The sequence below is a fragment of the Phyllobates terribilis genome, unplaced genomic scaffold, assembly GCF_046119375.1.
Source record: "Phyllobates terribilis strain yellow unplaced genomic scaffold, ASM4611937v1 Scaffold_2__4_contigs__length_985480577, whole genome shotgun sequence".
Classification (NCBI taxonomy): Eukaryota; Metazoa; Chordata; class Amphibia; order Anura; family Dendrobatidae; genus Phyllobates; species Phyllobates terribilis.
In genome coordinates this window covers 518,877,697-518,888,048 of record NW_027362762.1, presented here as the reverse complement: position 1 = coordinate 518,888,048, position 10,352 = coordinate 518,877,697, and the positions used below count along the sequence as shown (strand labels likewise).

The 10,352-nt window shown below is 40.8% G+C and overlaps 1 long non-coding RNA gene across 1 annotated transcript; it reads left to right on the top strand.

Annotated features, from left to right (window-relative positions):
* The first annotated feature begins 8,562 nt into the window (after positions 1-8,562).
* LOC141252851 (uncharacterized) lies at positions 8,563-9,768 on the top strand. Its single transcript, XR_012314129.1, has 3 exons — positions 8,563-8,627; positions 9,133-9,242; positions 9,388-9,768. It is a non-coding gene; the product is annotated as an uncharacterized lncRNA (long non-coding RNA).
* The last annotated feature ends 584 nt before the right edge of the window (positions 9,769-10,352 follow it).

The following is a 10,352-nucleotide window of genomic DNA, read 5'->3' as shown; positions in this document are numbered from 1 at the left end:
CTCGAAGGAGGTAGAATATGCGCCAAAACACTGACCACCTCAGGCCTAGCTGCTACTACATACATGCGCTTGCATTCCAAGGAACAGAAAGCTAAGGAGGTGGATGGCCTCATGATCATGAATAATTTACTCGTTGTGTAGGAGGCCGACCACTGCTGCTGTCTACCTTCTGAACTTTGTGTTGAAGCCTGATTGACCCAGGATCCGCAATCCTCTATGTCTGGAGGACGTGTTGCATCCCAGTGTCCAACTGTGTCCCGGCTTCCACAATATTAACCCAGTGTGAAGGCGTCAGTGAGATGGACCATTCCTGGCCACATTCACTTGTCCACGTGTTTGTGGTTAGGCTGTCCTTCCCACTAAATGCACTGGGGAGGGCACAGGTAATGTTTTGGCATGCGCGCTTGTGTATAAGGCGCACCGGGACAAATAGGGGCGGCTGGGGACCGTTTATGGACACCCGGCCACCCCCCACGCGGCTGGGGACTGTGTGTGGGCACCCGGCCGCGGGGCGGCTGGGGACCGAGTATGGACACCCGGCCGCCCCCTGGCGGCTTGGGACCAAGCGTGGACACCCGGCTGCCGGGCGGCTGGGGACTGAGTATGGACACCCGGCCGCCCCCTGGCGGCTGGGGACCAAGCGTGGACACCCGGCCGCCGGGCGGCTGGGGACTGAGTATGGATACCAGGCTACCGACGCAGCCATGACGTGGTGGCCAGATTCCACCTCCACATGCCTAAAAGGCCCAATTTCAAGTGCAAGCAAGCTAGCAGTATGATATTGCAGCCTGGGGGTGGGTGGGTGGCAGGCTGCATACTTGCGCTTGTATTGCAAGTTATGGGGGAGGTACAATTGAACACTGCCCTGGGACAAGGACTTGCACGGGGATAGTTGCAAGTCTGCATCTTCTGATGCGGCAAGGATCACTTCTGATGGGCACACTTTTAGACAGTGACCTGGGTGTCAGAGATGCTTCCAGGGGTCTTCCCCATGCTGTTCCCATGTCTTTTTAGCACTGTATGCATGTGTCACACAGCACATGGCCAGATAAGGTTGTAAAATGTTAAAATGACATTTCCCGGTGAATGCATTTGTCACGGTTGAAAGCAATACAAACGTGCAAAAACGCATAAAAAATGCTACTTGTGAACATAGCCCAAGGTGTGGAGGAGTATTTTTGTTTTTGGTTATTTATTTTACCTTATACACAAGTCTTTACCCTGGAAAGGATGTTCCTTAACCCCTTTCCGACCTGGTCAGTAATAGTACGCACCAGGTCGGGAAGGCCGGTTAAGCGGGGGCTCCGGCGGTGAGCCCGCACTGAAGTGAGCACATGTCAGCTGATTATTAGAATCGCAATCCACCCGCGGCTGTTAACATGTTAAATCTCTGACAGTGGCATTTAACTCGCGCTTCCGGGAGTCCTAAGCCCCGCCCACAGTGACCCCGTCACGTGATCGCGGGTCACCAATGGGTGGGCATGACAACTCAGGGTCTGCAGCAGACGCCTGTGGTTGTCATGTCTCAAGTGCTATGAGCGCCACCTAGTGGTCAGCGCTCATAGCAAGAGAGCATTTCTCCTGCATACAAGCGATCTGCTCATCGCTTGTATGCAGTAGAAGCAATCAGACAACTGCTGCTTCTAGTCTCCTCTGGAGACTATAGAAGCAAGCAGAAAGTGTAAAAAAAAAGTTTTTAAAAATATAAAAAAAATAAAAAATATATAAAAGTTTAAGTCACCCCCCTTTCGCCCCATTCAAAATAAAATATATATATATAAAAAAACAAACACATACACATATTTGGTATCGCCGCGTTCAGAATCGCCCGATCTATCAATATAAAAGAAGAATTAATACAATCAGTAAACGGCGTAACAAGAAAAAAATTTTAAACGCCAGAATTAAGTTTTTTTGGTCGCTACAACTTTGCAATAAAACGCAATAACGGGCGATCAAAACATCGGATCTACCCCAAAATGGTATCAATAAAAACATCAGCCTGGCACGCAAAAAATAAGCCCTCACCCAGCCCCAGATCCCGAAAAATGGAGAAGCTAAGGGTCTCGGAAAATGGCGTCATTTTTTTTTTGTTTTTTTAGCAAGCTTTGGATTTTTTTTTCACCACTTAAATAAAAAAGAACCTATACATGTTTGGTGTCTATGAACTTGTAACGACCTGGAAAATAATGATGGCAGGTCAGTTTTAGCAATCTGTGAACGTGGTAAAAAAAGGACCCAAAAAACAACTGTGGAATTGCATTTTTTTTGCAGTTTCACTGCACTTGGAATTTTTTTCCCATTTTCCAGCACATGATATGGTAAAACCAGTGATGGTGTTTAAAAGTACAACTCGTCCCGCAAAAAATAAGCCCTCACATGGCCATATTGAACGAAAATTAAAAAAGTTCTGGCTCTGGGAAGAAGGGGAGCAAAAAAGGAAAACACAAAAACAGAGAGACCCAAGGTCGTTAAGAGGTTAACATATTTCACAGGAAAGCACTTTCAGTTTCGTTTTTGAATGTTTTATTGTGAGCCTGTAAAAGTGGCTTAATACCTCTGACCACGTTGTTGACAGCAGTGACCTGGGGGTCAGAAATGCTTCCAGAGGCGATCCCCATGCTGTCCCCATGTCATTTGAGCACTGTCACTATCGTTTTGGGCACTTTTTAGGCTGTCTACAGACTGCCGGGGGAGCCGCCGCAAAAATGCTCGGGTCTCTCATAGACTAACATTGGGCTCGTTGCTCGGGTCGAGCACCCGAGTATCACAGTGAGCTCGGCCCGAGCTTCGAGCACCCGAGCATTTTAGTGCTCGCTCAACACTAATTTTTATGTATTTATTGTACGTGCCATTTTATTATGCGGTTATATTTTCTGTTTACATGTCCTCATATACTCTCATTTCTATCTCTCATGTACGCTTGTTTTTGTTCATGCCTCACACATCTTTTCACATTCACACTTATTTTTCTTCTATCATATTACATGATTTCATTATATTTATCTCTATTCACTTTATATTCTATTCACGTCCCTTTACATCATCACTACACCCCTCTTTGGCTCAGTATCATCACTCATATACACATGCACTTACATACACTTTTGTCTACTATATTTCATATTTCCCACATCACTGTCCATTAGTAGCATCCGTTACATATCATACTTTACACTACTATTCACAATTGTTTATTCACATCTTTCACACATTCACAATTCCCTTTTTTTCTTTTCTCTGACGTTTCTGTCTCCTATCGCTACACTGGCGTCTCTTGATCACGTATGCGTTCCACCGTGGAACGCACTTGCTGTTTCACTCCCCTCATATGACGTGTATTACATCACTTCCGGTTTTGCGTTCCACAATGACACGCACGCCGACACCTGGCTCCCCCGCCTGCTCTGCGCTCCTAGGAGTCGCAGCTCAGTACGGGGCAGCGGTGTGAGGCATACCAAACATGGCGCCATGTCCCAATAAATATACATAATATAATTACCACACACACTGTTCATTGGTCCGGCTCCTGATAAATACCCTCCATTTACCTTCTGACATCACATCCTCGTCAAAGCCCCCCTGGCGAAAGGCGCGTTGGATTTGGCTATCTGGGTCAGTACAAACTTTATTATCATTATACATTCTATCTTTGTATACCACGTTCACTAACTTATGATGTAGCACCTTTTATTTTTATTTATGGAGTCTATCTTTAGCACTATGCACTTTATTGCAGACTTTATTTAAAAACAGGTTGCAAATTTATGTCTTGCCTGGTATATAGAAACTGATCATGTAATGTAAAAATCATACTACAATTATTGTCCTACCCAGTAACCTCTCTATTGTGTTATCCTTTCCCCATTTTATCTTTCTATGTATATTTTACTATATCTATTGATTCAATAAATGTTGTATTTTTAAGCAATTTAGTTTTTGTGTCACATATGTATACAGTATATGTGAAGCAGTTCTAAAAAACTGTGGGTATACAACTAAATATTATGTTAGTGATTCTCAGGAATGCTAAATCCTCAAAAAAAGGTACATATTGTGAGTTTGTAAAGACAAATGCAGACACTACTATTTTTTAGAACAGCCCAATGTTCATTTTTTGTTATTTTCTGTAAAGTAGTTAAAAATTATATACATTTCTCTATAGGTTGTGAATTAGAAAACAGTGTGTAATGTTCCCAATGCATGGAAATAAAAACTAGTATTAAGATGTTGTGCTTAACTCATGTTTTTGAACACACTGCTATTATTTTGAACACTACTATATATATATACAGTCATGGCTGAAAGTGTTGACACCAATTAAATTGTTCCAGAAAATGAAGTATTTCTCCCAAAAAATGATTGCAATTACACGTTTTATTATGCACATGTTTATTTCCTTTGTGTGTATTTTAACAACACAAAAAAAACTTGAGAAAAAAGGCAAATTGGACATAATTTCATACAAAACCCCTAAAAGGGTCTAGACAAAATTGTTGGCACCCTCAAAATAATATTTGGTTGCACTACCCTGTGGAATAAATAATTGCAATCAATCACTTCCTATAACCATCAACAAGCTTCTTACATCTCTCAACTGGAATTTTGGAGCACTCTTCTTTTGCAAACTGCTCCAGGTCTCTCATATTTGAAGGATGATTTCCCCCAACAGTAATTTTAAGATCTCTCCACGGGTGTTCAATGTGATTTAGATCCGGAGTCATTGCTGGCCACTTCAGAACTCTCCAGCACTTTGTTTCCATCCAATTCTTGGTGCTCTTGAAGTATGTTTGGGGTCATTGTCCTGCTGGAAAACCCATGACTTAGGACGCAAACCCAGCTTTCTGACAGTGGGCACTACATTGCGACCCAAAATCCTTTGGTAATCTTCAGATTTAATGATTCCTTCCACACAGTCAAATATCAAAAGACTGACCATCACTTCCAAACAGAAAACAGGTGTGTACAGGTGCTTACTAAGAGTAGCCATCTCCATATATAACTAACAAATAAAGTAGCACTCTGTAGCGCTATAGTATGCAAATATGAAATATATGAAATTTGAATTAATTTCTGCTCTAGAAAATAGGAATAATAGAGAATATTTAGCATATAATTTGGCCAATTCTTGTGTACCCGGCAGCCACGGTAAGGCGATGCTCGTTGCTGGGAACCTATCTAGTGTGAATCTTCTCTTAGGCTGAAGCCTGCATTAATATGGGAAGGTAGGATCCTGTTATAATTAAAACCGCCTGAAGCTTAGTTGCACACAGTTAAGGAACCCAGTGCCAGAGGCAGCAAAACAACTCCAAAACATGCGGAGGGAGCTTTTATTCCATTACAACTAATAGCTCCTTATTGTATTCCCCTCTCTTCTCTTCTCTTCTTTTTCTCTTTTTTTTGTACTATTATCAATACTATATGTTGTTGTTGTTCTACATTTATATTATCCAACCCTACATGATGCAGTGGAGCTGCTTATATATCCTATAGCATTGCTTGATTTTAATGAGTCACGTGATTTGGGTGTGTAGTTTTATTGGTGGAGACTTATATATATACTAGGCATTTGTCATCTGTATGTAGCTTGGATAAAGAACACAACATTTGCGTTCGAAACGCGTTGCTTTTATGGACATGTGCTTTGGTATCTGTTTTTAATTCAATAAAGAAGAATTTGGACTTACCTGCAGCTGGAGTTTCCTTTCTTTTTGTATATTTGCCCTCCGAAGTGGTTCCTCGTGTTCCGGGCTTCAGAACGCTAGAGCACAGGTGAGCTGGTGTTTCCTTCCATTACACTTCAGTTTGAACCTCACACCATGCTCACTTGGTTTTTTTCACAGCAGTGTGAATCTGAGTATGAACTCTTAAATTACAAGCACTGGCTGCTGTATATATATTACATCTTTTTGCTCGTCATAGCGTACTAACAGTCCTTTAACATGTCGGATTTAATACAAGACCGTATAAGCAAAGCTGCACAGGTCTTTACCACTGATGAACCTGGTTGTTCCACGGCTGTGGAAACACCTCCTGCTGAGTTTCACATGTTGGAAAAACTTCTTATTAACGAAATTAAAACCTGGTGGGACCACAAAACGTTGGAAAATTATGTAGACAAGAATATGATCCCGAGAGGACTGAGATTAAAGAAAATTCCCACCTTTGTTTACTCTCCAACATTTGTGACCAAATGAAATCAAATATTAACTAACTGTTCATTAGAACTTATCAAATTGATTATAGCAGAGGAGGATCTTAAGCTGTCCAAATTAAATTCAGAAATTGAAAATTTAAAACAATCTGTCAAGGAGCAACACGATCAAAGCACCTTTAAAAGTATGTTATCGCAAATTAACAACACACTATATCTAAACTGGAAAATACTATCACCTTGAGAAAGAAAAATACATTTATTTGTGACAGCAAGGACTACCAGCTCAATCAAGTATATGAGTGGGGTCGTTGGGAGAAGCCGCTGTATACGCCTAGATCCATTTTGAAGCAGACTCCAACCTTTAATAGATCCTCCCATAAACTGCATGTCAACTTCAGTTGATCAGATCCCGACACTTCGGATACAAGCACAAATTATACAGATTCCAGCCATGTCCAATCGGATTTTTCTTACTTCCAGAAAACAAAAAACGCAGAAGAAACGCACCAAACGTGGCGGAAGAAAACACACTAAACATCTCAAGAATGTCCAACCGCCGCAAGAAGTAGGTGTTATGATCTGCTACAAGAGCTAAGGAAAGATAGGAAAACTGTCCCTACAATAGGACTAAGCTGATTCCCTACGATGCAGCGGGCAACCTGTTCCTTGTGAACAGACCCGCCTTAGTCCTCAGCTAGTCTGAACGCAGACCTATAGATATAAGGGAGGGGTCCCTAAAAGTACTAAGGACTGGGACAAAATTGGACACCTCCTAGCAGAAGTTGTAGCGGAGCAAAAAGACAAACAGACAAAAAATACTTAGAGGTCCAAGGACCAATCAAACTATAGAGATAGGTACAAAGCACCTGGCTAGATTAAGAGTCAAAGTAACACTGAAGTCCAGCAAAGCCAGAAGGGCGGAGCTGGAATAAATAGGCAGCAGGTCATGTGACCACAAATAGAAAAAAAAACTAACAGGAGGGTTCTAACAGTAGGCATCTCTAATTTGGATACTTCTAATGTTTTGAATTTATCCCAGTATACATTGACACAAGAACAACTCCAAGTTCTGGCTTATGGCCTCAATTTCGTACCAGACAAGAAGTTTGATCTGTTTGAAACTCTCATGGACATTAACAAATTTGTAAGAAATCTTACTATTAAAAGACATTTTTTCAGGGAAGAGCCCGAGGAGCAAGAAAATTATACAACGGAGCAAACATGCAATGAATACCGCATGTTTAATTTCCAAGAACAACAAGCAATAATCAGCCTGGAAGATCTCCAGGGAATTTCTACATCTAAACAACCTTCTCTCAATCAATCACTTTCCCTTAAAATCCAGAATCCATATTTTTATCCCGTCCAGTCCAGGACGGAAGCTATGGACAAATTTCAAGACAACCTTCAACGAGAATTAAAAACTCTTTATATGTCTACAGAGATCCATAATGTCACCAATAACTTAAATAAAAGACAAAACAGAGCACTTCAAGAGCTCATTAATAATGAGGATATCGCGATCAAGATGTCAGACAAAGGAGGACATGTGGTTGTCATGGATAAGAATATGTATGATTCCCAGATTCTTTTATTATTGTCTGATGCCACAACACATAAAAACTTTCCTCCAACCCATTGGATTCATATAAAATTGCTACACACTATATCATTCAGGAGGGGTATGTTTTGGGAGTCATCTCTGAGAAACAGAGGGATTTCCTCCTAGTTGATTATCCCATACTACCCTTCCTGTATGGATTGCCTAAAACTCATAAAGGAATCATACCTCCACCTATGAGACCGATTATCTCCAGTGTTCAATCCGTTTCTGAACATTTGGGGGACTGGTTTGACTCACTACTGCCGCCTTTGGCACACAGATCTGCCGGCTTCCTAAAGGATTCCAGAGATGTAATGGACCAGTTGGCCCAAATAAATTGGAAAAAGGAATATACGTGGCTAAGTTGTGATGTGGTGTCATTATACACCAGTATACCTTATCACATTGCAATGCAAGCGCTAAATTTCCATCTGCAAAAGCATAGTAATTATACTTCTGATTTATCTAATTATATATTAATTGTTGCGCAATTTTTGATGACTCACAACTTTTTCATGTATGGGCAGGCATACTATCTTCAAGCCAAAGGAGTTTCCATGGGGGCCAGATATTCACCATCTATCGCCAACATGGTAATGTCATATTGGGAGCACGAGATGCTGTATGTCTCCACCAATCCCTGGTCCCGGGACCTTTTCTGGTATGGCAGATACATCGACGATCTGATCTTTGTCTGGAGTGGCGATGTATCTTCCATACCAGATTTTCTGGCATATCTGAACAACAATACCTTCAATTTGTCTTTTACCCATTTTTTTCATCCCACCTGCATTTCTTTTTTAGATCTCAAATTGGAAATTATTGAGGGCAATATCATCACATCCACATTTGTGAAACCTATGGCAGGTAACAGTATCTTACATGCAAGTAGTGGACATCCTCTGTCTACCATTAAATCTATACCGGTTGGTGAATTTACTCGCATTAAGAGAAATTGCAGTAATGCCGCCAAGCTGGACAATGAAATTGGGGAGTGCAGGAATAAACTAACTAGGAGGGGGTATCCCTCTTGGACACGTAAGAGGGCGGAGGATATAGTCAAGAATAAATCTAGATCTGATCTTATTCAAACACCGCCTACTAGTAACCCTGAAAGCACTGTTTCAACTAATAACCAAAGAGACAAACCAGTGATTTCCCTGAAATTTAGTTCTCAATTTTATCAAATTAAACATATCATTTTAAAATATTTGCCCATTTTACATGATGATGCCATATTAGCTAACATATTGAAACCGGGTTGTAGAGTGGTAGCTAAAAGTGCCCAAACTTTGGGGAATTTATTATCCCCAAGTTTTATTAACCGAAAAAGACAGCGTCACACTTGACTTGATTGTAAGGTTTTTTTTAGGTGCGGCCAAAATCGCTGTGGGATGTGCCGATATGCAAAGGTTACAAAAGAATTCTCTAATACAGAAAAAACACAACAACATGAGATAAGGAACTTTATTAATTGCAATAGTGAGTATATTGTATACATAATTGAATGTACGATTTGCAACATGTTGTATGTGGGATGTACAATACATAAAATTAAGAAACGCATTGCGGAACATATTAGAGACATTGCTAATGCGACTAACCGCAATATATCTTGCGCTTCTAGGCACTTTATACAGACCCATAACAGAAATACTTCTTCTTTCCAAGTATATGGCATTGAGTGTCTTTCTATGAATCCAAGAGTTGGGGACAATCGGAGACGTCTTCTTGATCGTGAAGCTTTCTGGATGTATTATCTCAACACGTGCCATCCGGCCGGCTTGAACATGCGGAGGCAGCTTTTATTCCATTACAACTAATAGCTCCTTATTGTATTCCCCTCTCTTCTCTTTTTTTTCTCTTTTTTTGTACTATTATCAATACTATATGTTGTTGTTGTTCTACATTTATATTATCCAACCCTACATGATGCAGTGGAGTTGCTTATATATCCTATAGCATTGCTTGATTTTAATGAGTCATGTGATTTGGGTGTGTAGTTTTATTGGTGGAGACTAATATATATACTAGGCTTTTGCCATCTGTATGTAGCTTGGATAAAGAATGCAACATTTGCGTTCGAAACGTGTTGCTTTTATGGACATGTGCTTTGGTATCTGCTTTTAATTCAATAAAGAAGAATTTGGACTTACCTGCAGCTGGAGTTTCCTTTCCTTTTGCATATTTGCCCTCCGAAGTGGTTCCTCGTGTTCCGCGCTTCAGGACGCTAGAGCACAGGTGAGCTGGTGTTTCCTTCCATTACTAGCACTCTGTAGCGCTATAGTATGCAAATATGAAATATATGAAATTTTAATTCATTACTGCTCTAGAAAATAGGAATAATAGAGTATTTTTAATACATAATTTGGCCAATTCTTGTGTACCCGGCAGCCACGGTAAGGCGATTCTCCTTGCTGGGAGCCTATCTAGTGTGAATCTTCTCTTAGGCTGAAGCCTGCATTAATATGAGAAGGTAAGATAATTAAAACCGCCTGAGGCTTAGTTGCACACAGTTAAGGAACCCAGTGCCAGAGGCATCTTTGAACCTCCACCATATTTAACTGTACGTACTGTGTTCTTTTCTTTGTA